The following is a 25,713-nucleotide window of genomic DNA, read 5'->3' as shown; positions in this document are numbered from 1 at the left end:
TATTTTTACAGTGTATGACTGCCTCATTAGTGGGGTGAGCTGAGTGGGGGAGAGGTCTGTGACTGCCTGCTTGGTTAGTGGGGGAAGTGGGAGTAGGTCTGTGACTGCCTGCTTGGTTAGTGGGGGAAGTGGGAGTAGGTCTGTGACTGCCTGCTTGGTTAGTGGGGTAAGTGGGAGTAGGTCTGTGACTGCCTGCTTGGTTAGTGGGGGAAGTGGGAGTAGGTCTGTGACTGCCTGCTTGGTTAGTGGGGGAAGTGGGAGTAGGTCTGTGACTGCCTGCTTGGTTAGTGGGGGAAGTGGGAGTAGGTCTGTGACTGCCTGCTTGGTTAGTGGGGGAAGTGGGAGTAGGTCTGTGACTGCCTGCTTGGTTAGTGGGGGAAGTGGGAGTAGGTCTGTGACTGCCTGCTTGGTTAGTGGGGGAAGTGGGAGTAGGTCTGTGACTGCCTGCTTGGTTAGTGGGGGAAGTGGGAGTAGGTCTGTGACTGCCTGCTTGGTTAGTGGGGGAAGGGGGAGTAGGTCTGTGACTGCCTGCTTGGTTAGTGGGGGAAGTAGGAGTAGGTCTGTGACTGCCTGCTTGGTTAGTGGGGGAAGTGGGAGTAGGTCTGTGACTGCCTGCCTTCCAAATCAAATTTCAGGTGAGGGGTGAGTGTTTAATGCAGTCAGGTAGGAGTGTCTGCCTGCTTTGAGGGGTGAGAGAGGGGGAGGATAGGTTAACCAATAACTACAGGAAGGGGAAGGAACCACATGCTCATCTTTATCAGACACTGATCACACCTGTCAATCATCACAATGAAGGATGTTGGTGATACTGAGCATGCGTCCCAAATTGTACCCTATTCCGAATGAAGTGCACTACTTTTTGATCAGAGCCCTATGGTCAAAGTAGTGCACTACTTTTGATCAGAGCCCTATGGTCAAAGTAGTGCACTACATTTGATCAGAGCCCTATGGTCAAAGTAGTGCACTACTTTTGATCAGAGTCCTATGGTCAAAGTAGTGCACTACGGACACTGACAAACATTTATATCAGAATCTATCATATTTGATCTCCAGCATCTGCTCAAAACCATTTGATGTGTGTGTGTGTGTGTGTGTGTGTGTGTGTGTGTGTGTGTGTGTGTGTGTGTGTGTGTGTGTGTGTGTGTGTGTGTGTGTGTGTGTGTTCTCTTTTCGTACAGACCCACCTTTCTGTACATGTAATTCTGCACTCAATGTTGCCTAAAGAACAGCATGGGATGCAATAATGGGATTGACCAGTATTTAAAATGTATTTTATTTTTTATTGTGATTTGATTGTGCACTCCTATAATGTAATGTTTGTTATTACACAAGAACATTATGTGTTGCAGTTACGTTAAACTGTGACCTGCTGTTTTAAGCTAAATATCTAATCTTGTGTTTAGTGTTTTTGGAGCCGTCGAGTAATTGCTGGTGAGGTAGAATGGTTGGTGGGGGGTTAGCTAGACAAACTCTAGCTGTCCTGGAAGTTGCCCAAAGTGCACAATCAAACCTGTGCTTTCTGTTTTTTGAGGAGGACCACACAAAATGTTGGTTTCACCATTCTCTTAAACCGCATGTCTTGTTTGTATGAACAACTCATCACATCAGTGTGCAATGGGCTCTCAGTGTTCTTCCCTCTGTGTGTCCCAAACAACCCGGACAGATCTTGCGAGCTTACATAAATTATTTACAGTCTGTTAATAAGATGCTACCAAATGGCACTACATTCCCTATTTAGTGCACTACCCTCAGGTCAAAAGCAGTGCACTATATAGGGAATAGGGTGCCATTTGGGACGCATTTCTCTTTTTCAGTTTTACTGAGTCCCAGAGCTAGAGAATAGATGAACAGAGATGCTGTGCTCAACATGGCGTAAACAGAGCTCCTAATCAAATATATATTGTGTCTGGTTCTAGGCTCCTAGGAGAGTAGAGGGAGGAATTCCATGGAGTATAGTCAGTGAAGATATCAAATACAGCCTCATACCTGACATAGCGTTCATCCCAAATGGCGCTCCATTCCCTACATAGTGAGCCCTGCTCTGGTGAAAAGGGGTGCACTATGTAGGGAATATGGTGCCATTTGGGACGCCTCCATAGTGTGTGAAGGAAATTAAGGAATCGTTTTCTGTCTAGGCACCTTGAATGACATGTAAACATTCTCTCCATACTTTCTGATTGGTTAGATAGGCTATATCTGATTGGTTAGATAGTGTAACGGCAGTCCTCCTCCTCTTCATCTGAAGAGGAGGAGTATTGAGGGAACCAAGGCGCAGCGTAGTGAAATGACATATTTTATTAACGACAACACGAACTTGACTAAACTAACAAAACAACAAAACGGTGTAGACAGACGTAGACGACGAACTTACATAAAACAAGAGGAACGCAGGAATAGGAAACATAAGCTACACAAACCGAACAAACCGTAAACAGTCCCGTATGGTGCAAACAATTACACAGACACGGAAGACAATCACCCACAACGAACACTGTGAAAACGCCTACCTAAATATGACTCTTAATTAGAGGAACCCCAAACACCTGCCTCTAATTAAGAGCCATACCAGGCAACCCAATAAACCAACACAGAAACAGAAAACATAGAATGCCCACCCAAACTCACGTCCTGACCAACTAACACATATAACAAACTAACAGAAATTGGTCAGGAACGTGACAGATAGGCTATATCTGATTGGTTAGATAGGCGGTATCTGATTGGTTAGATAGGCTATATCTGTCACTAGGGTGTGACTAGGGTGGGCATTCTAGTTTCTTTATTTCTATGTTTTGTGTTTCTATGTTTTGGCCGGGTATGGTTCTCAATCAGGGACAGCTGTCTATCGTTGTCTCTGATTGGGAATCATACTTAGGTAGCCTTTTTTCCTTTGGTGTTTGTGGGTAGTTGACATTGTTAGTGGCACTATAGCACTGTTAAGCTTCACGGTCTTGTCTTTGTTTCTTGTTTTGTTGGCGACATTTACAATAATAAACTAAAATGTACGCTCACCACGCTGCGCCTTGGTCTCCTTCCGACGACAATATCGCAGGGGCAGTGGTAATGTATCTGGTTAGACATGCTGTATCTGATTGGCTAGATAGGCTGTATCTGATTGGTTAGATAGGCTATATTCCAGAGGTAGTGGTAATGTATCTGGTTAGATAGTCTGTATCTGATTGGTTAGATAGGTGGTATCTGATTGGTTAGATAGGTGGTATCTGATTGGTTAGATAGGTGGTATCTGATTGGTTAGATAGGTGGTATCTGATTGGTTAGATAGGCTGTATCTGATTGGTTAGATAGGTGGTATCTGATTGGTTAGACAGGCTGTATCCCAGAGGTAGTAGTAATGTATCTGGTTAGATAGTCTGTATCTGATTGGTTAGATAGGTGGTATTTGATTGGTTAGATAGGTGGTATCTGATTGGTTAGACAGGCTATATCCCAGAGGTAGTAGTAATGTATCTGGTTAGATAGGTGGTATTATTATATCAAAACTAGTGCTCTATAGGAGATACGGTGCCATATGGAACATAGAAGGCTCTATAGGAGATACGGTGCCATATGGAACATAGCCATAGAAGGCTCTATAGGGGATAAGTTGCCATATGGAACATAGCCATAGAAGGCTCTATAGGAGATACGGTGCCATATGGAACATAGAAGGCTCTATAGGAGATACGGTGCCAAATAGAACATAGCCATAGAAGGCTCTATAGGGGATACGGTGCCATATGGAACATAGAAGGCTCTATAGGAGATATGGTGCCAAATAGAACATAGCCATAGAAGGCTCTATAGGAGATACGGTGCCAAATAGAACATAGCCATAGAAGGCTCTATAGGAGATACGGTGCCATATGGAACATAGCCATAGAAGGCTCTATAGGGGATAAGTTGCCATATGGAACATAGCCATAGAAGGCTCTATAGGAGATACGGTGCCATATGGAACATAGAAGGCTCTATAGGAGATACGGTGCCAAATAGAACATAGCCATAGAAGGCTCTATAGGGGATACGGTGCCATATGGAACATAGAAGGCTCTATAGGAGATATGGTGCCAAATAGAACATAGCCATAGAAGGCTCTATAGGAGATACGGTGCCAAATAGAACATAGCCATAGAAGGTCATCAAAAAGAAAGGAGGACCAAGGCACTCTACATATAATTAATTAAAATGCCTTTATTAGTATGGCATGTTCAATAGAAACAAAGTTGTTTAAAAACCGACGCGTTTCGGCTGCATGGCCTTCGTCAGGGAGTACAGAAAAAGGAGAATACAATGTCCTCTTTTGAAAGGCTTTTCCAATTAGCCCTAATTAGAAGAGGGAGTGGTTACCAAATTGGACACACCTAGTAAGCAATAATATACACATGAAAAGGTGAAATAATGTAGCTATGTTATCATGAGCATACAACTCCAAGCTAGAAGCATCAGAACACCCAGAGAGGCAGTTCCAACCCTAACCATGACTGGGAGAAGTGTCCAGAACAAGAAAGCAATATATTCCACAGTACACTAGACCACAGCAAAACATGAACAGTCCAAACATAGCTGAGGGCAATTGAGCAAAATGTCCACTAGATGACAGCAAATGGACCCATCACGACCCTACAGGAAGGGTGAGAAATCCATATCTTCATTTAAACCAGGGTACTTAGTGGCCTGTAGTTTGTAAATCCATATCTTCATTTAAACCAGGGTACTTAGTGGCCTGTAGTTTGTAAATCCATGTCTTCATTTAAACCAGGGTACTTAGTGGCCTGTAGTTTGTAAATCCATATCTTCATTTAAACCAGGGTACTTAGTGGCCTGTAGTTTGTAAATCCATATCTTCATTTAAACCAGGGTACTTAGTGGCCTGTAGTTTGTAAATCCATGTCTTCATTTAAACCAGGGTACTTAGTGGCCTGTAGTTTGTAAATCCATATCTTCATTTAAACCAGGGTACTTAGTGGCCTGTAGTTTGTAAATCCATATCTTCATTTAAACCAGGGTACTTAGTGGCCTGTAGTTTGTAAATCCATATCTTCATTTAAACCAGGGTACTTAGTGGCCTGTAGTTTGTAAATCCATATCTTCATTTAAACCAGGGTACTTAGTGGCCTGTAGTTTGTAAATCCATGTCTTCATTTAAACCAGGGTACTTAGTGGCCTGTAGTTTGTAAATCCATGTCTTCATTTAAACCAGGGTACTTAGTGGCCTGTAGTTTGTAAATCCAAAAACTTTCCCTTTGGTTTAACTGTTTAAGACGGTCCCCTTTTCTAATAGAGGCCGGAATATGATCAATACCCATAGCTTGTAGGGAGGCAGGGTTGCCATGGTGTAAGGACTTGTAGTGCCTTGCCATGGGCTAGTCTTCATTGCCTACCCGTATGGCGTACTTGTGTTCCGCCAAGCGATCTTGAAGGCGTCTCTTTGTCCGTCCAATGTAGAACACCTTGCACTGTGGACATTCTAATCTAGAGATGACATGAGTGGTTTTGCAGTTAATAAAATGCTTGAGGTAATACTCCATTTTAGAAGCTGTGTCAACAAAATACTTTTTCTGTGCAATATTACTGCAATGGTTGCACTGGTTACATTTAAAAGAGCCCTTGGGTTTGTAGTCAAGCCAAGTTTTTTGAGAGTCACCCGGAAGATAACTGTGGACTAATTTGTCATTTAGGGTAGGACATCTCTTAAAGCTTATGACTGGTGGTTCAGGAAAGACTTGGCGTAGTAGCGTATCACTTTGGATGATTCCACAATTATTTTTAATGATTCTTTTAATGTTCTCTGCTTCAGTGCTGTATTTTGTAACAAAATACACTCTCTCTGATGTATCACGAGGCACTCCTCTTCGTAACAAGTTCTCTCTGTCAAGTAATCCAGCCCTTATACCTGCATTTTTCAGGACCTGAACGCTGTAGCCCCGATCCAAAAAGCGATATAGCCATAGAAGGCTCTATAGGAGATAAGGTGCCATATTTTTTTATATTTTTTTATTTCACCTTTATTTAACCAGGTAGGCAAATTGAGAACACGTTCTCATTTACAATTGCGACCTGGCCAAGATAAAGCAAAGTAGTTCGACACATACAACAACACATAGTTACACATGGAGTAAAACAAACATACAGTCAATAATACAGTGAAAAATAAGTCTATATACAATATGAGCAAGTGAGGTGAGATAAGGGAGGTGAAGGCAAACAAAATATATATATAAATAAATAAAAATATAAAAAGGCCATGGTGGTGAAGTAAATACAATATAGCAAGTAAAAAAACACTGGAATGGTTGGTTTGCAGTGGAAGAAGGTGCAAAGTAGAGATAGAAATAATGGGGTGCAAAGGAGCAAAATAAATAAATACAGTAGGTAAAGAGGTAGTTGTTTGGGCTAAATTATAGATGGGCTATGTACAGGTGCAGTAATCTATGAGCTGCTCTGACAGCTGGTGCTTAAAGCTAGTGAGGGAGATAAGTGTTTCCAGTTTCAGAGATTTTTGTAGTTCGTTCCAGTCATTGGCAGCAGAGAACTGGAAGGAGAGGCGGCCAAAGGAAGAATTGGTTTTGGGGGTGACCAGAGAGATATACCTGCTGGAGCGCGTGCTACGGGTGGGCGTTGCTATGGTGACCAGCGAGCTGAGATAAGGGGGGACTTTACCTAGCAGGGTCTTGTAGATGACCTGGAGCCAGTGGGTTTGGCGACGAGTGTGAAGCGAGGGCCAGCCAACGAGAGCGTACAGGTCGCAGTGGTGGGTAGTATATGGGGCTTTGGTGACAAAACGGATGGCACTGTGATAGACTGCATCCAATTTATTGAGTAGGGTTTTGGAGGCTATTTTGTAAATGACATCACCGAAGTCGAGGATTGGTAGGATGGTCAGTTTTACAAGGGTATGTTTGGCAGCATGAGTGAAGGATGCTTTGTTGCGGAATAGGAAGCCGATTCTAGATTTAACTTTGGATTGGAGATGCTTGATGTGAGTCTGGAAGGAGAGTTTACAGTCTAACCAGACACCTAGGTATTTGTAGTTGTCCACATATTCTAAGTCAGAGCCGTCCAAAGTAGTGATGTTGGACAGGCGGGCAGGTGCAGGCAGCGATCGGTTGAAGAGCATGCATTTAGTTTTACTTGTATTTAAGAGCAATTGGAGGCCATGGAAGGAGAGTTGTATGTCATTGAAGCTCGCCTGGAGGGTTGTTAACACAGTGTCAAAAGAAGGGCCAGAAGTATACAGAATAGTGTCGTCTGCGTAGAGGTGGATCAGAGACTCACCAGCAGCAAGAGCGACATCATTGATGTATACAGAGAAGAGAGTCGGTCCAAGAATTGAACCCTGTGGCACCCCCATAGAGACTGCCAGAGGTCCAGACAACAGACCCTCCGATTTGACACACTGAACTCGATATGGAACATAGAAGGCTCTATAGGAGATAAGGAGCCATATGGAACATAGCCATAGAATGCTCTATAGGAGATACGGTGCCATATGGAACATAGCCATAGAATGCTCTATAGGAGATACGGTGCCATATGGAACATAGCCATAGAAGGCTCTATAGGGGATACGGTGCCATATGGAACATAGCCATAGAAGGTTCTATAAGAGATACGGTGCCATATGGAACATAGCCATAGAAGGCTCTATAGGAGATAAGGTGCCATATGGAACATAGCCATAGAAGGCTCTATAGGAGATACGGTGCCATATGGAACATAGCAATAGAAGGCTCTATAAGAGATACGGTGCCATATGGAACATAGCCATAGAAGGCTCTATAGGAGATAAGGTGCCATATGGAACATAGAAGGCTCTATAGGAGATACGGTGCCAAATAGAACATAGCCATAGAAGGCTCTATAGGGGATACGGTGCCATATGGAACATAGAAGGCTCTATAGGAGATACGGTGCCATATGGAACATAGCCATAGAAGGCTCTATAGGGGATACGGTGCCATATGGAACATAGCAATAGAAGGCTCTATAGGGGATACGGTGCCATATGGAACATAGCCATAGAAGGCTCTATAGGAGATACGGTGCCATATGGAACATAGCCATAGAAGGTTCTATAAGAGATACGGTGCCATATGGAACATAGCCATAGAAGGCTCTATAGGAGATACGGTGCCATATGGAACATAGCCATAGAAGGCTCTATAAGAGATACGGTGCAATATGGAACATAGCCATAGAAGGCTCTATAGGAGATACGGTGCCATATGGAACATAGCGATAGATGGCTCTATAGGAGATACGGTGCCATATGGAACATAGCCATAGAAGGCTCTATAGGGGATACGGTGCCATATGGAACATAGCCATAGAAGGCGCTATAGGGGATACGGTGCCAAATAGAACATAGCCGTAGAAGGCTCTATAGGAGATACGGTGCCATATGGAACATAGCCATAGACGGCTCTATAGGAGATACGGTGCCATATGGAACATAGCCATAGAAGGCTCTATAGGGGATACGGTGCCATATGGAACATAGCCATAGGCTCTATAGGGGATAAGGTGCCATATGGAACATAGCCATAGGCTCTATAGGGGATAAGGTGCCATATGGTACATAGCCATAGAAGGCTCTATAGGGGATAAGGTGCCATATGGAACATAGCGATAGAAGGCTCTATAGGGGATATGGTGCCAAATAGAACATAGCCATTGAAGGCGCTATAGGGGATACGGTGCCATATGGAACATAGCCATAGGCTCTATAGGGGATACGGTGCCATATGGAACATAGCAATAGAAGGCTCTATAGGGGATACGGTGCCATATGGAACATAACTATAGAAGGCTCTATAGGGGATACGGTGCCATATGGAACATAGCCATAGAAGGCTCTATAGGAGATAAGGTGCCATATGGAACATAGCCATAGAATGCTCTATAGGAGATACGGTGCCATATGGAACATAGCCATAGAATGCTCTATAGGAGATACGGTGCCATATGGAACATAGCCATAGAAGGCTCTATAGGGGATACGGTGCCATATGGAACATAGCCATAGAAGGCTCTATAGGAGATAAGGTGCCATATGGAACATAGCCATAGAAGGCTCTATAGGAGATACGGTGCCATATGGAACATAGCAATAGAAGGCTCTATAGGGGATACGGTGCCATATGGAACATAACTATAGAAGGCTCTATAGGGGAAATGGTGCCATATGGAACATAGCCATAGAAGGCTCTATAGGAGATACTGTGCCATATGGAACATAGCCATAGAAGGTTCTATAAGAGATACGGTGCCATATGGAACATAGCCATAGAAGGCTCTATAGGAGATACGGTGCCATATGGAACATAGCCATAGAAGGCTCTATAAGAGATACGGTGCAATATGGAACATAGCCATAGAAGGCTCTATAGGAGATACGGTGCCATATGGAACATAGCGATAGATGGCTCTATAGGAGATACGGTGCCATATGGAACATAGCCATAGAAGGCTCTATAGGGGATACGGTGCCATATGGAACATAGCCATAGAAGGCGCTATAGGGGATACGGTGCCAAATAGAACATGCCGTAGAAGGCTCTATAGGAGATACGGTGCCATATGGAACATAGCCATAGACGGCTCTATAGGAGATACGGTGCCATATGGAACATAGCCATAGAAGGCTCTATAGGGGATAAGGTGCCATATGGAACATAGCCATAGGCTCTATAGGGGATAAGGTGCCATATGGTACATAGCCATAGAAGGCTCTATAGGGGATAAGGTGCCATATGGAACATAGCGATAGAAGGCTCTATAGGGGATATGGTGCCAAATAGAACATAGCCATTGAAGGCGCTATAGGGGATACCGTGCCATATGGAACATAGCCATAGGCTCTATAGGGGATACGGTGCCATATGGAACATAGCCATAGGCTCTATAGGGGATAAGGTGCCATATGGTACATAGCCATAGAAGGCTCTATAGGGGATAAGGTGCCATATGGAACATAGCGATAGAAGGCTCTATAGGGGATATGGTGCCAAATAGAACATAGCCATTGAAGGCGCTATAGGGGATACGGTGCCATATGGAACATAGCCATAGAAGGCTCTATAGGAGATACGGTGCCATATGGAACATAGCCATAGAAGGCTCTATAGGGGATAAGGTGCCAAATGGTACATAGCAATAGAAGGCTCTATAGAAGATACGGTGCCATATGGAACATAGCCATAGAAGGCTCTATAGGGGATAAGGTGCCATATGGTACATAGCCATAGAAGGCTCTATAGGAGATACGGTGCCATATGGAACATAGCCATAGAAGGCTCTATAGGGGATACGGTGCCAAATAGAACATAGCCATTGAAGGCGCTATAGGGGATACGGTGCCATATGGAACATAGCCATAGGCTCTATAGGGGATAAGGTGCCATATGGTACATAGCCAAAAAAGGCTCTTTAGGGGATAAGGTGCCATATGGTACATAGCCGTAAAGTAAAGTACACAATAAGGACAAATGGCAACAGAAATAATGTAGTTATTAGTAATAATTTAATATTAACAGCATTTAATATCAACAGCTAATTTTCCAGAGGGAAGGGAAAAACCAAAAACCACTCTACGTTCCTGTAAAACAACTCCGGTCTCGATGAACAGCTGAGGTCTCGATGAACATCTGAGGTCTCGATGAACAGCTCAGGTCTCGATGAACAGCTGAGGTCTCGATGAACAGCTGAGGTCTCGATGAACAGCTGAGGTCTCGATGAACAGCTGAGGTCTCGATGAACAGCTGAGGTCTCGATGAACAGCTGAGGTCTCGATGAACAGCTGAGGTCTCGATGAACAGCTGAGGTCTCGATGAACAGCTGAGGTCTCGATGAACAGCTGAGGTCTCGATGAACAGCTCAGGTCTCGATGAACAGCTGAGGTCTCGATGAACAGCTGAGGTCTCGATGAACAGCTGAGGTCTCGATGAACAGCTGAGGTCTCGATGAACAGCTGAGGTATCGATGAACAGCTGAGGTCTCGATGAACAGCTGAGGTCTCGATGAACAGCTGAGGTCTCGATGAACAGCTGAGGTCTCGATGAACAGCTCAGGTCTCGATGAACAGCTGAGGTCTCGATGAACAGCTGAGCGGTAGAATCAGGTGTGGTAGCACTGGGCTTGAATAAAATATGCCTGCATAACCCTGTGGCTGGTCAATAGCAATTTTGGTAACACCTGATGCAAACACGGTGACAAATGATAAACTGCTGAGAAACACATATAAATACAAGTCACTAGACAAGTACAAAAAGATGTAAGAATACATATTTACTAATCTTACATTAGATAGGTGCTCTAAATCCTTCAGCTACAAATGTTCTTAGCAAGGATGTACACAGTTGTCCAATTTCAGTAAAATAGCACACATTACCACAGTGATGAAAAAGTACCCAATTGTCCTACTCGAGTAATAGTGAAAGTCACCCAGTAAAATACTACTTGAGTAAATGTCTAAAAGTATTTGGTTTTAAATATTACTTAAGTATTAAAAGTAAATGTAATTGTTACGGCTATCATCATATTCTTCCTCCTCCTCGGACGAGGAGAGGCGAGACGGATCGGACCAATACGCAGAGTGGTTAGTGTTCATAATGATTTATTAAAACGAAACTGAATTACAAAACAAATAAACGAAGTGCATAAACCGATACAGTACCGTGTGGTGCAACAAACACAGACACGGAAACAAACACCCACAAAACACACGTGAAACCCAGGCTGCCTAAGTATGATTCTCAATCAGGGACAACGATTGACAGCTGTCTCTGACTGAGAATCATACCTGGCCGAACACAAACATCCCAACATAGAAAATCAAACATAGACAAACCCACCCAACTCACGCCCTGACCAACTAAATAAATACAAGAAAAAGGAAAACAGGTCAGGAACGTGACAGTAATCGCTTAAATATACTGAAGTATCAAAAGAAAGTGGTAAAAAATCATTTCAAATTCCTTATATTAAGCAAACCAGACAGCACGATTTTCTTGTTTTAAACCTTTACGGACAGCCAGGGGCACACTTCAACACTCAGACATCATTTAACAAACTAAGCATTTGTGTCTGCCATATCAGAGGCAGTAGGAATGACCAGGGATGTTCTCTTGATAAGTGCGTGAATTAGACAATTTTACTGTCCTGCTAAGTATTCAAATGTAACTATTACTTTTGGGTGTCAGGGAAAATGTATGGAGTAAAAAGTTCATTATTTTCTTTATGAATGTAGTGGAGTAAAAGTAAAAGTTGTCCAAAATATAAATAGTAAAGTACAGATACCCCCCCAAAAAATAATTAGGTAGTACTTTAAAATGTATTTTTACTTAAGTACTTTACACTACTGCATTCCCACATTTAGTATACATTTTAAAACAGATGGGAGTACTCAGATTTGGAACAGAACATAGATAAGTCCTACTGATGGTGTGCGATGTACTGTGTGCATCAGTGGCGATCGGTGCCGTTTTAGATGAGGGAGGACGATTAAAAAAAAAAATATATGACTATGGCCTTTTTTCTATTACAGCATATTGGATGACTGTCATTCATTTTATATTCACCCAACACAATGTAACATTGATAGGTTTAGGCTACTACATGATACTCAAATTTTCCCTCTACCCATAATGATGTTGACACAACGTAGACTATGAATGAAAGTTTACAACGTAGGTGATCAGGTCGAGATAAATTAGAGTAATCAAGGTGACAGACAGTGACACATTCAATACCGCCTTGCCTGCATCTAGCTGATCTAGGTTGCATTCATTACTTCAACAGTTTTAAACAAGTTTCTATAGGACAAATCAGGTACGTTAATCCTGTTTCGTTCCGTTTGCTTCTGTTTAAGAAACATTTTTCAACTGAATCGGAGGAATGAATACATCCGTGATCACACGCAAATACAGAATTAGCAGCCACATATAAACCGCATGATCACTTGTATATATAATTCCATCTGGTAACTACAATCTCTCCTCCTCCTCACCTTTTCCCTTTACTTGTGGACTTAAGTACCAGGCGAAAAAACCTTCCAAGCATAGCTACAAGGACTAACGCGTTAGTAACCCAATCATGCAGTACAGTGTTCAGCAGGCAGTCTAGCAGTTACACCGGCGGGCCCTGGTGGCAATAAATGAATAATGTAAATAGTCGTGTGGCCAGTTGATTAATTGTTCAGCAGTCTGATGGCTTGGGGGTAGAAGCTGTTAAGGGGTCTGTTGGTCATAGACTTGGTGCTCCGGTACTTGCTAAAGTAGCATCCCTCTCTGTTTGAACCTAGTGTTTGAGTAGGCTAAACTCGCTAGCTGAATTTTGCTAGTTAAGTAAGTGAAAATAAAACATCTCTTTCTCGCTTCTCCTTAATTTTGGAAGAAATTAATTTGTTCAAAACTGTTCAACTATTGTCCTTCTCTCTCTTTGAATCAACTACTCACTACATTTTATGCGCTGCAGTGCTAATGTAACCTGTGCTGTAACCTGTGCTGTACTGCACCGCTGTAACTCTGCGTTGTGTGTGGTTGATTGAGACTATAGACGTGGACTTTGGAGATCAGATAGTTTTAATCCAGCAGAATTCACTCTCTGCATCCTGCATCCAAAAGAAAAGAAAACATTTGTAGAGCACATACGTTCTGTGAATCGTCGCCTCTTTCTCTCATAGTGCATCAAAATTATTTTTGAAAACAAAAATTAGTACAGCCTCTCCTTATTATACATAACATATTTTACATCGATAAAACCACATACCTGCGTCCAAAAGAAAATAAAACATTTGTAGAGCACATATGTTCTGCGAATCGTCTACAACAGGTGCACAATACAAGGGACTGGGATCATTTGAGGAGCTAGCCATCGTTCACACATGCTAATGCCTTAGCTAGCTATTAACCACATGTTGAATTCAGAATGTTGATATCATCCTAAAAAGTACAATTACAAGTGCATCTTAACAATACCATCCACTTATGAGTAACCTCTAAATATACAACATTATTCATGAACAAAACACTGTGTATGACTTTGTGCTTAAAAAAATTGAACTTTTCTGAAAACACAGACAAAGCGTGCCTACCTCTCATAGTGCATCAAAATGATTTGAGCACGAGCACGCAGGGCATAACGTAAGTACATCCCTACTCCCAGGATGCAAGCATGCATAATAACAAATCAACATGACATATTAATATATGAACCTGGTGAAATTCACACAGTACTTTAACAACTGTTACACTAACTAGCTGTAGCTTATGCTTTTTAGTAATATATTTATTCTCTGAAACTTTGATTGGGTAGACAACATGTCAGTTCATGCTGCAACAGCTCTGATAGGTTGGAGGACATCCTCCGGAAGTTATCATAATTACTGTGTAAGTATATGGAAGGGGGTGAGAACCAAGAGCCTGCTAGATTTTGTATAGAAGTTAATGTAACAAGAGGAGGACGGAAGCTAGCTGTCCTCCGGAGGGTTTGGTTTGAGGGTTTGGCCGGTAGGGATATCCTTGTCTCATCGCGCATTAGCGACTCCTGTGGCGGACTGGGCGCAGTGCGCGCTAACCAGGTCGCCAGGTGCACGGTGTTTCCTCCAACACATTGGTGCGGCTGGCTTCCGGGTTGGATGCGCGCTGTGTTAAGAAGCAGTGCGGCTTGGTTGGGTTGGGTTTCGGAGGACGCATGGCTTTCGACCTTTGTCTCTTCCGAGCCCGTACGGTAGTTGTAGCGATGAGACAAGATAGTAACTACAAACAATTGGATACCACGACATTGGGAAGAAAAGGGGGTAAAAATTCTAGCAAAAAGATAATAATAATATTGGAATCGATACGGACACCTTCAACTGTCTAGCAACAGGGTTTCTTAAGCTATGTTTTGGGACGCAAAGTAGGCCTTAGCATGTGAGTGGCAGTGTTGGCAAATCCTCACCAACCCATATCTCTGTCTAGCAAAATCACATCACAAAAGAGATGTCATTTACTAATATTGGAATCGATACGGACACCTTCAACTGTCCAGCAACAGGGTTTCTTAAGCTATGTTTTGGGACGCAAAGTAGGCCTAAGCATGTTTAGAACTACAAATGAACTTTCTTCTGTCGATTCTTGTTTTTTTTCTGAATACTCACTAAATATAGCAACAAAGTCGCTAAGTTGGCAACAGTGGTGAGAGGTGGGTAGCGAGATATCAGTAAACATTTGTAATCAAATACTATTTCTTCTTAATTATGGTCATTCGAGGACAGTACATTTTTCATTTGGGTCTCGAGATGAATAAACTCAAGAACCTCTGACATGGATTCTTAAACTATGGTTTGGGACCAAAAACAGTTATTAACATGTGATAGGTGGATCGCGAGATATGAGTAAACATTCAGAATCATACACTATTTTTTCAGAATTTTGGTTGTTCGAGGACACTACATTTCTCATTTGGCTGTCGAACTTAAAAATGGTAAAAACATCTGAAACAGCAGATGAATCAGTTTGTGTAAGTAATTAACCTACAATGTGCTGGGGGACTTTGTCAAATGGCAGAGTTGCTGAGTTTCTTAGCTTACAAAGTAAGTCTTAACTAGTTCAAAAAAATGTCTTCCGAAATGACATTGCAGTGCCGTGACCCGGATTCGAACCGGGGTTGCTGCGACCACAACGCAGAGTACTTACCATTATACGATCACGGCTGGCTACAAGAGCTGGCTTTCTAGAACCTACTTAGGCTGTGAAAGTGATGTGCCCAAGCTGGCTAAACTCTTTTCATTTTGGTCTCGATAATGAACAAACCGTCGAGCTTTAGACAGTCGGTACGTTTTAACTCATTCAAAAAGAACCCTTTTCCCGTGACATTGGAATATCTCAATTTCACCCTCCTCACGTCTTCTCTAATTCTCTAAACCCATTGGTGAGAAAACCTACTGCCCTCCACTACCAATGTGTACAATGAAATGCTTGAAAAGGTACTGCTGAGATTTGTACTCAGGATCTCCTGTTTACTAGACAGGCACTTTAACCAATTAAGCCACAGCACCCATAAATTCAATCTCTTTTGCAGATGTGAACACCCAAACCTATTTGATCAAACCAGTCTCATTCATTTAACCCATATCTCTGTCTAGCAAAATCACATCACAAAAGAGATGTCATTTACTAATATTGGAATCGATACGGACACCTTCAACTGTCTAGCAACAGGGTTTCTTAAGCTATGTTTTGGGACGCAAAGTAGGCCTAAGCATGTTTAGAACTACAAATGAACTTTCTTCTGTCGATTCTTGTTTTTTTTTCTGAATACTCACTAAATATAGCGACAAAGTCGCAAAGTTGGCAACAGTGGTGAGAGGTGGGTAGCGAGATATCAGTAAACATTTGTAATCACATACTATTTCTTCTTAATTATGGTCATTCGAGGACAGTACATTATTCATTTGGGTCTCGACATGAATAAACTCAAGAACCTCTGATATGGATTCTTAAACTATGGTTTGGGACCAAAAACGGTTATTAACATGTGATAGATAGGTGGATCGCGAGATATGAGTAAACATTCAGAATCATACACTATTTTTTCAGAATTTTGGTTGTTCGAGGACACTACATTTCTCATTTGGCTGTCGAGCTTAAAAATGGTAAAAACATCTGAAACAGCAGATGAATCAGTTCGTGTAAGTAATTAACCTACAATGTGCTGGGGGACTTTGTCAAATGGCAGAGTTGCTGAGTTTCTTAGCTTACAAAGTAAGTCTTAACTGTTATAAAAAAAACTTCTGTAATGACATTGCAGTGCCGTGACCCGGATTCGAAACGGGGTTGCTGCAACCACAACGCAGAGTACTAACCACTATACGATCACGGCTGGCTACAAGTACTGGGTTTGTAGAGCCTACTTAGGCTGTGAAAGTGATGTGCACAAGCTGGCTAAACTCTTTTCATTTTGGTCTCGATAATGAACAAACCGTCGAGCTTTACACAGTTTTAACTCATTCAAAAAGAACCCTTTTCCCGTGACATTGGAATATCTCAATTTCACCCTCCTCACGTCTTCTCTAATTCTCTAAACCCATTGGTGAGAAAACCTGAGTGCCCTCCACTCTGACCTTCTCCACCAATGTGTACAATGAAATGCTCGAAAAAGGTACTGCTGAGATTTGAACTCAGGATCTCCTGTTTACTAGACAGGCACTTTAACCAACTAAGCCACAGCACCCATAAATTCGATACCTTTTGCAGATTTGAACACCCAAACCTATTTGATCAAACCAGTCTCATTCATTTAACCCTTATCTCTGTCGAGCAAAATCACATCACAAAAGAGATGTCATTTACTAATATTGGAATCGATACGGACACCTTCAACTGTCTAGCAACAGGGTTTCTTAAGCTATGTTTTGGGACGCAAAGTAGGCCTAAGCATGTTTAGAACTACAAATGAACTTTGTTCTGTCGATTCTTGTTTTTTTTTTCTGAATACTCACTAAATATAGCGACAAAGTCGCTAAGTTGACAACAGTGGTGAGAGGTGGGTAGCGAGATATCAGTAAACATTTGTAATCACATACTATTTCTTCTTAATTATGGTCATTCGAGGACAGTACATTTTTCATTTGGGTCTCGACATGAATAAACTCAAGGACCTCTGACATGGATTCTTAAACTATGGTTTGGGACCAAAAACGGTTATTAACATGTGATAGGTGGATCGCGAGATATGAGTAAACATTCAGAATCATACACTATTTTTTCAGAATTTTGGTTGTTCGAGGACACTACATTTCTCATTTGGCTGTCGAGCTTAAAAATGGTAAAAACATCTGAAACAGCAGATGAATCAGTTCGTGTAAGTAATTAACCTACAATGTGCTGGGGGACTTTGTCAAATGGCAGAGTTGCTGAGTTTCTTAGCTTACAAAAAAGTAAGTCTTAACTGTTCAAAAAAAAAACTTCTGTAATGACATTGGAGTGCCGTGACCCGGATTTGAACCGGAGTTGCTGCGACCACAACGCAGAGTACTAACCACTATACTATCACGGCTTGCTGAAAGTGCTGGATTTGTAGAGCCTACTTAGGCTGTGAAAGTGATGTGCCCAAGCTGGCTAAACTCTTTTAATTTTGGTCTCGATAATGCACAAACCGTCGAGCTTTACACAGTCGGTACGTTTTAACTCATTCAAAAAGAACCCTTTTCCCGTGACATCGGAATATCTCAATTTCACCCTCCTCACATCTTCTCTAATTCTCTAAACCCATTGGTGAGAAAACCTACTGCACTCCACTACCAATGTGTACAATGAAATGCTTGAAAAGGTACTGCTGAGATTTGAACTCAGGATCTCCTGTTTACTAGACAGGCACTTTAACCAATTAAGCCACAGCACCCATAAATTCAATGTCTTTTGCAGATGTGAACACCCAAACCTATTTGATCAAACCAGTCTCATTCATTTAACCCATATCTCTGTCTGGCAAAATCACATCACAAAAGAGATGTCATTTACTAATATTGGAATCGATACGGACACCTTCAACTGTCTAGCAACAGGGTTTCTTAAGCTATGTTTTGGGACGCAAAGTAGGCCTAAGCATGTTTAGAACTACAAATGAACTTTCTTCTGTCGATTCTTGTTTTTTTTTCTGAATACTCACTAAATATAGCGACAAAGTCGCAAAGTTGGCAACAGTGGTGAGAGGTGGGTAGCGAGATATCAGTAAACATTTGTAATCACATACTATTTCTTCTTAATTATGGTCATTCGAGGACAGTACATTATTCATTTGGGTCTCGACATGAATAAACTCAAGAACCTCTGATATGGATTCTTAAACTATGGTTTGGGACCAAAAACGGTTATTAACATGTGATAGATAGGTGGATCGCGAGATATGAGTAAACATTCAGAATCATACACTATTTTTTCAGAATTTTGGTTGTTCGAGGACACTACATTTCTCATTTGGCTGTCGAGCTTAAAAATGGTAAAAACATCTGAAACAGCAGATGAATCAGTTCGTGTAAGTAATTAACCTACAATGTGCTGGGGGACTTTGTCAAATGGCAGAGTTGCTGAGTTTCTTAGCTTACAAAGTAAGTCTTAACTGTTATAAAAAAAACTTCTGTAATGACATTGCAGTGCCGTGACCCGGATTCGAAACGGGGTTGCTGCAACCACAACGCAGAGTACTAACCACTATACGATCACGGCTGGCTACAAGTACTGGGTTTGTAGAGCCTACTTAGGCTGTGAAAGTGATGTGCACAAGCTGGCTAAACTCTTTTCATTTTGGTCTCGATAATGAACAAACCGTCGAGCTTTACACAGTTTTAACTCATTCAAAAAGAACCCTTTTCCCGTGACATTGGAATATCTCAATTTCACCCTCCTCACGTCTTCTCTAATTCTCTAAACCCATTGGTGAGAAAACCTGAGTGCCCTCCACTCTGACCTTCTCCACCAATGTGTACAATGAAATGCTCGAAAAAGGTACTGCTGAGATTTGAACTCAGGATCTCCTGTTTACTAGACAGGCACTTTAACCAACTAAGCCACAGCACCCATAAATTCGATACCTTTTGCAGATTTGAACACCCAAACCTATTTGATCAAACCAGTCTCATTCATTTAACCCTTATCTCTGTCGAGCAAAATCACATCACAAAAGAGATGTCATTTACTAATATTGGAATCGATACGGACACCTTCAACTGTCTAGCAACAGGGTTTCTTAAGCTATGTTTTGGGACGCAAAGTAGGCCTAAGCATGTTTAGAACTACAAATGAACTTTCTTCTGTCGATTCTTGTTTTTTTCTTCTGAACACTCACTAAATATAGCGACAAAGTCGCTAAGTTGACAACAGTGGTGAGAGGTGGGTAGCGAGATATCAGTAAACATTTGTAATCACATACTATTTCTTCTTAATTATGGTCATTCGAGGACAGTACATTTTTCCTTTGGGTCTCGACATGAATAAACTCAAGGACCTCTGACATGGATTCTTAAACTATGGTTTGGGACCAAAAACGGTTATTAACATGTGATAGGTGGATCGCGAGATATGAGTAAACATTCAGAATCATACACTATTTTTTCAGAATTTTGGTTGTTCGAGGACACTACATTTCTCATTTGGCTGTCGAGCTTAAAAATGGTAAAAACATCTGAAACAGCAGATGAATCAGTTCGTGTAAGTAATTAACCTACAATGTGCTGGGGGACTTTGTCAAATGGCAGAGTTGCTGAGTTTCTTAGCTTACAAAAAAGTAAGTCTTAACTGTTCAAAAAAAAAACTTCTGTAATGACATTGGAGTGCCGTGACCCGGATTTGAACTGGAGTTGCTGCGACCACAACGCAGAGTACTAACCACTATACTATCACGGCTTGCTGAAAGTGCTGGATTTGTAGAGCCTACTTAGGCTGTGAAAGTGATGTGCCCAAGCTGGCTAAACTCTTTTAATTTTGGTCTCGATAATGCACAAACCGTCGAGCTTTACACAGTCGGTACGTTTTAACTCATTCAAAAAGAACCCTTTTCCCGTGACATCGGAATATCTCAATTTCACCCTCCTCACATCTTCTCTAATTCTCTAAACCCATTGGTGAGAAAACCTACTGCACTCCACTACCAATGTGTACAATGAAATGCTTGACAAGGTACTGCTGAGATTTGAACTCAGGATCTCCTGTTTACTAGACAGGCACTTTAACCAATTAAGCCACAGCACCCATAAATTCAATGTCTTTTGCAGATGTGAACACCCAAACCTATTTGATCAAACCAGTCTCATTCATTTAACCCATATCTCTGTCTGGCAAAATCACATCACAAAAGAGATGTCATTTACTAATATTGGAATCGATACGGACACCTTCAACTGTCTAGCAACAGGGTTTCTTAAGCTATGTTTTGGGACGCAAAGTAGGCCTAAGCATGTTTAGAACTACAAATGAACTTTCTTCTGTCGATTCTTGTTTTTTTTTCTGAATACTCACTAAATATAGCGACAAAGTCGCAAAGTTGGCAACAGTGGTGAGAGGTGGGTAGCGAGATATCAGTAAACATTTGTAATCACATACTATTTCTTCTTAATTATGGTCATTCGAGGACAGTACATTATTCATTTGGGTCTCGACATGAATAAACTCAAGAACCTCTGATATGGATTCTTAAACTATGGTTTGGGACCAAAAACGGTTATTAACATGTGATAGATAGGTGGATCGCGAGATATGAGTAAACATTCAGAATCATACACTATTTTTTCAGAATTTTGGTTGTTCGAGGACACTACATTTCTCATTTGGCTGTCGAGCTTAAAAATGGTAAAAACATCTGAAACAGCAGATGAATCAGTTCGTGTAAGTAATTAACCTACAATGTGCTGGGGGACTTTGTCAAATGGCAGAGTTGCTGAGTTTCTTAGCTTACAAAGTAAGTCTTAACTGTTATAAAAAAAACTTCTGTAATGACATTGCAGTGCCGTGACCCGGATTCGAAACGGGGTTGCTGCAACCACAACGCAGAGTACTAACCACTATACGATCACGGCTGGCTACAAGTACTGGGTTTGTAGAGCCTACTTAGGCTGTGAAAGTGATGTGCACAAGCTGGCTAAACTCTTTTCATTTTGGTCTCGATAATGAACAAACCGTCGAGCTTTACACAGTTTTAACTCATTCAAAAAGAACCCTTTTCCCGTGACATTGGAATATCTCAATTTCACCCTCCTCACGTCTTCTCTAATTCTCTAAACCCATTGGTGAGAAAACCTGAGTGCCCTCCACTCTGACCTTCTCCACCAATGTGTACAATGAAATGCTCGAAAAAGGTACTGCTGAGATTTGAACTCAGGATCTCCTGTTTACTAGACAGGCGCTTTAACCAACTAAGCCACAGCACCCATAAATTCAAAGTATTTTGCAGATGTGAACACCCAAACCTATTTGATCAAAGCAGTCTCATTCATTTAACCCATATCTCTGTCGAGCAAAATCACATCACAAAAGAGATGTCATTTACTAATATTGGAATCGATACGGACACCTTCAACTGTCTAGCAACAGGGTTTCTTAAGCTATGTCTTGGGACGCAAAGTAGGCCTAAGCATGTTTAGAACTACAAATGAACTTTCTTCTGTCGATTCTTGTTTTTTTCTTCTGAATACTCACTAAATATAGCGACAAAGTCGCTAAGTTGGCAACAGTGGTGAGAGGTGGGTAGCGAGATATCAGTAAACATTTGTAATCACATACTATTTCTTCTTAATTATGGTCATTCGAGGACAGTACATTTTTCATTTGGGTCTCGACATGAATAAACTCAAGAACCTCTGACATGGATTCTTAAACTATGGTTTGGGACCAAAAACGGTTATTAACATGTGATAGGTGGATCGCGAGATATGAGTAAACATTCAGAATCATACACTATTTTTTCAGAATATTGGTTGTTCGAGGACACTACATTTCTCATTTGGCTGTCGAGCTTAAAAATGGTAAAAACATCTGAAAGAGCAGATGAATCAGTTCGTGTAAGTAATTAACCTACAATGTGCTGGGGGACTTAGTCAAATGGCAGAGTTGCTGAGTTTCTTAGCTTACAAAGTAAGTCTTAACTGTTCAAAAAAAATAATTCTGTAATGACATTGCAGTGCCGTGACCCGGATTCGAACCGGGGTTGCTGCGACCACAACGCAGAGTACTAACCACTATACGATCACGGCTGGCTACAGGTGCTGGATTTGTAGAGCCTACTTAGGCTGTGAAAGTGATGTGCCCAAGCTGGCTAAACTCTTTCCATTTTGGTCTCGATAATGAACAAACCGTCGAGCTTTACACAGTCGGTACGTTTTAACTCATTCAAAAAGAACCCTTTTCCCGTGACATTGGAATATCTCAATTTCACCCTCCTCACGTCTTCTCTAATTCTCTAAACCCATTGGTGAGAAAACCTGAGTGCCCTCCACTCTGACCTTCTCCACCAATGTGTACAATGAAATGCTCGAAAAAGGTACTGCTGAGATTTGAACTCAGGATCTCCTGTTTACTAGAGAGGCACTTTAACCAACTAAGCCACAGCACCCATAAATTCGATGCCTTTTGCAGATTTGAACACCCAAACCTATTTGATCAAAGCAGTCTCATTCATTTAACCCATATCTCTGTCGAGCAAAATCACATCACAAAAGAGATGTCATTTACTAATATTGGAATCGATACGGACACCTTCAACTGTCTAGCAACAGGGTTTCTTAAGCTATGTTTTGGGACGCAAAGTAGGCCTAAGCATGTTTAGAACTACAAATGAACTTTCTTCTGTCGATTCTTGTTTTTTTCTTCTGAATACTCACTAAATATAGCGACAAAGTCGCTAAGTTGGCAACAGTGGTGAGAGGTGGGTAGCGAGATATCAGTAAACATTTGTAATCACATACTATTTCTTCTTAATTATGGTCATTCGAGGACAGTACATTTTTCATTTGGGTCTCGACATGAATAAACTCAAGAACCTCTGACATGGATTCTTAAACTATGGTTTGGGACCAAAAACGGTTATTAACATGTGATAGGTGGATCGCGAGATATGAGTAAACATTCAGAATCATACACTATTTTTTCAGAATTTTGGTTGTTCGAGGACACTACATTTCTCATTTGGCTGTCGAGCTTAAAAATGGTAAAACCATCTGAAACAGCAGATGAATCAGTTTGTGTAAGTAAGTAATTAACCTACAATGTGCTGGGGGACTTTGTCAAATGGCAGAGTTGCTGAGTTTCTTAGCTTACAAAGTAAGTCTTAACTGTTCAAAAAAAATAATTCTGTAATGACATTGCAGTGCCGTGACCCGGATTCGAACCGGGGTTGCTGCGACCACAACGCAGAGTACTAACCACTATACGATCACGGCTGGCTACAGGTTCTGGATTTGTAGAGCCTACTTAGGCTGTGAAAGTGATGTGCCCAAGCTGGCTAAACTCTTTCCATTTTGGTCTCGATAATGAACAAACCGTCGAGCTTTACACAGTCGGTACGTTTTAACTCATTCAAAAAGAACCCTTTTCCCGTGACATTGGAATATCTCAATTTCACCCTCCTCACGTCTTCTCTAATTCTCTAAACCCATTGGTGAGAAAACCTGAGTGCCCTCCACTCTGACCTTCTCCACCAATGTGTACAATGAAATGCTCGAAAAAGGTACTGCTGAGATTTGAACTCAGGATCTCCTGTTTACTAGACAGGCACTTTAACCAACTAAGCCACAGCACCCATAAATTCGATGCCTTTTGCAGATTTGAACACCCAAATATATTTGATCAAAGCAGTCTCATTCATTTAACCCATATCTCTGTCGAGCAAAATCACATCACAAAAGAGATGTCATTTACTAATATTGGAATCGATACGGACACCTTCAACTGTCTAGCAACAGGGTTTCTTAAGCTATGTTTTGGGACGCAAAGTAGGCCTAAGCATGTTTAGAACTACAAATGAACTTTCTTCTGTCGATTCTTGTATTTTTTCTGAATACTCAATAAATATAGCGACAAAGTCGCTAAGTTGGCAACAGTGGTGAGAGGTGGGTAGCGAGATATCTGTAAACATTTGTAATCACATACTATTTCTTCTTAATTATGGTCATTCGAGGACAGTACATTTTTCATTTGGGTCTCGACATGAAAAAACTCAAGAACCTCTGACATGGATTCTTAAACTATGGTTTGGGACCAAAAACGGTTATTAACATGTGATAGGTGGATCGCGAGATATGAGTAAACATTCAGAATCATACACTATTTTTTCAGAATTTTGGTTGTTCGAGGACACTACATTTCTCATTTGGCTGTCGAGCTTAAAAATGGTAAAAACATCTGAAACAGCAGATGAATCAGTTTGTGTAAGTAATTAACCTACAATGTGCTGGGGGACTTTGTCAAATGGCAGAGTTGCTGAGTTTCTTAGCTTACAAAGTAAGTCTTAACTGTTCAAAAAAAATAATTCTGTAATGACATTGCAGTGCCGTGACCCGGATTCGAACCGGGGTTGCTGCGACCACAACGCAGAGTACTAACCACTATACGATCACGGCTGGCTACAGGTGCTGGATTTGTAGAGCCTACTTAGGCTGTGAAAGTGATGTGCCCAAGCTGGCTAAACTCTTTCCATTTTGGTCTCGATAATGAACAAACCGTCGAGCTTTACACAGTCGGTACGTTTTAACTCATTCAAAAAGAACCCTTTTCCCGTGACATTGGAATATCTCAATTTCACCCTCCTCACGTCTTCTCTAATTCTCTAAACCCATTGGTGAGAAAACCTGAGTGCCCTCCACTCTGACCTTCTCCACCAATGTGTACAATGAAATGCTCGAAAAAGGTACTGCTGAGATTTGAACTCAGGATCTCCTGTTTACTAGAGAGGCACTTTAACCAACTAAGCCACAGCACCCATAAATTCGATGCCTTTTGCAGATTTGAACACCCAAACCTATTTGATCAAAGCAGTCTCATTCATTTAACCCATATCTCTGTCGAGCAAAATCACATCACAAAAGAGATGTCATTTACTAATATTGGAATCGATACGGACACCTTCAACTGTCTAGCAACAGGGTTTCTTAAGCTATGTTTTGGGACGCAAAGTAGGCCTAAGCATGTTTAGAACTACAAATGAACTTTCTTCTGTCGATTCTTGTTTTTTTCTTCTGAATAC

General features: G+C 41.4%; 14 non-coding genes across 14 annotated transcripts; all 14 read right to left on the bottom strand.

Moving 5' to 3' along the window:
- Window positions 1-15,622: 15,622 nt before the first annotated feature.
- trnah-gug (transfer RNA histidin (anticodon GUG)) lies at window positions 15,623-15,694 on the bottom strand. Its single transcript has one exon. It is a non-coding gene; the product is annotated as a tRNA-His (tRNA).
- A 271-nt stretch (window positions 15,695-15,965) lies between these two features.
- trnat-agu (transfer RNA threonine (anticodon AGU)) lies at window positions 15,966-16,039 on the bottom strand. The gene has a single exon. It is a non-coding gene; the product is annotated as a tRNA-Thr (tRNA).
- Window positions 16,040-17,140: 1,101 nt separating this feature from the next.
- trnat-agu (transfer RNA threonine (anticodon AGU)) lies at window positions 17,141-17,214 on the bottom strand. Its single transcript has one exon. It is a non-coding gene; the product is annotated as a tRNA-Thr (tRNA).
- Window positions 17,215-17,967: 753 nt separating this feature from the next.
- Window positions 17,968-18,039, bottom strand: trnah-gug (transfer RNA histidin (anticodon GUG)). Its single transcript has one exon. It is a non-coding gene; the product is annotated as a tRNA-His (tRNA).
- Window positions 18,040-18,310: 271 nt separating this feature from the next.
- On the bottom strand, window positions 18,311-18,384 carry trnat-agu (transfer RNA threonine (anticodon AGU)). Its single transcript has one exon. It is a non-coding gene; the product is annotated as a tRNA-Thr (tRNA).
- Window positions 18,385-19,485: 1,101 nt separating this feature from the next.
- trnat-agu (transfer RNA threonine (anticodon AGU)) lies at window positions 19,486-19,559 on the bottom strand. The gene has a single exon. It is a non-coding gene; the product is annotated as a tRNA-Thr (tRNA).
- A 1,096-nt stretch (window positions 19,560-20,655) lies between these two features.
- trnat-agu (transfer RNA threonine (anticodon AGU)) lies at window positions 20,656-20,729 on the bottom strand. The gene has a single exon. It is a non-coding gene; the product is annotated as a tRNA-Thr (tRNA).
- Window positions 20,730-21,830: 1,101 nt separating this feature from the next.
- Window positions 21,831-21,904, bottom strand: trnat-agu (transfer RNA threonine (anticodon AGU)). Its single transcript has one exon. It is a non-coding gene; the product is annotated as a tRNA-Thr (tRNA).
- A 750-nt stretch (window positions 21,905-22,654) lies between these two features.
- Window positions 22,655-22,726, bottom strand: trnah-gug (transfer RNA histidin (anticodon GUG)). Its single transcript has one exon. It is a non-coding gene; the product is annotated as a tRNA-His (tRNA).
- Window positions 22,727-23,011: 285 nt separating this feature from the next.
- trnat-agu (transfer RNA threonine (anticodon AGU)) lies at window positions 23,012-23,085 on the bottom strand. Its single transcript has one exon. It is a non-coding gene; the product is annotated as a tRNA-Thr (tRNA).
- A 754-nt stretch (window positions 23,086-23,839) lies between these two features.
- trnah-gug (transfer RNA histidin (anticodon GUG)) lies at window positions 23,840-23,911 on the bottom strand. Its single transcript has one exon. It is a non-coding gene; the product is annotated as a tRNA-His (tRNA).
- A 285-nt stretch (window positions 23,912-24,196) lies between these two features.
- trnat-agu (transfer RNA threonine (anticodon AGU)) lies at window positions 24,197-24,270 on the bottom strand. The gene has a single exon. It is a non-coding gene; the product is annotated as a tRNA-Thr (tRNA).
- Window positions 24,271-25,018: 748 nt separating this feature from the next.
- On the bottom strand, window positions 25,019-25,090 carry trnah-gug (transfer RNA histidin (anticodon GUG)). The gene has a single exon. It is a non-coding gene; the product is annotated as a tRNA-His (tRNA).
- A 285-nt stretch (window positions 25,091-25,375) lies between these two features.
- Window positions 25,376-25,449, bottom strand: trnat-agu (transfer RNA threonine (anticodon AGU)). Its single transcript has one exon. It is a non-coding gene; the product is annotated as a tRNA-Thr (tRNA).
- Window positions 25,450-25,713: the final 264 nt, after the last annotated feature.

The sequence above is a fragment of the Salvelinus fontinalis genome, chromosome 8, assembly GCF_029448725.1.
Source record: "Salvelinus fontinalis isolate EN_2023a chromosome 8, ASM2944872v1, whole genome shotgun sequence".
Lineage (NCBI taxonomy): Eukaryota > Metazoa > Chordata > Actinopteri > Salmoniformes > Salmonidae > Salvelinus > Salvelinus fontinalis.
The sequence above is the reverse complement of the archived record's forward strand: the minus strand, read 5'-3'. Positions and strand labels throughout refer to the sequence as shown.